The sequence below is a fragment of the Grammomys surdaster genome, unplaced genomic scaffold (genome assembly GCF_004785775.1).
Source record: "Grammomys surdaster isolate TR1022 unplaced genomic scaffold, NIH_TR_1.0 1027, whole genome shotgun sequence".
Classification (NCBI taxonomy): domain Eukaryota; kingdom Metazoa; phylum Chordata; class Mammalia; order Rodentia; family Muridae; genus Grammomys; species Grammomys surdaster.
Genome location: NW_021605446.1, coordinates 20530 through 20905, shown reverse-complemented (window position 1 = coordinate 20905; position 376 = coordinate 20530).

Below are 376 nucleotides of genomic sequence, written 5' to 3'. Positions count from 1 at the left end.
TCACTGCCTCTGATTGGAGCCTGTCTGTCCTGTTATCTTTGCTGTGTTAGAAATCCTCAGAGTCCAGCTGTCTCTGTGATTCTGTGATCCTGAGATCCTGGTTGTGATAGTTCCTGAGAATCAGGCTTCATCTGAGATCCTTGTGTACTCAAGCTCCTGAGATCCTGTGATCCTATTGTCCTATGTTACTGGGCATGTTAGACCTCCTGGGATTCCAGCCTCCTCTGGGTTTTTGGGGGTTTGGGTGCAGAACTGGTGCCCCAGGACTGCTTCAGGCACAGGCACAGAGTAGAAGGTTCCTAAGTCACTGGCCTTGAGGGTGTTCCAGAGATAACCTGATATTGAAAGACAAGTGCAAGAACATGAGCAACAGAAA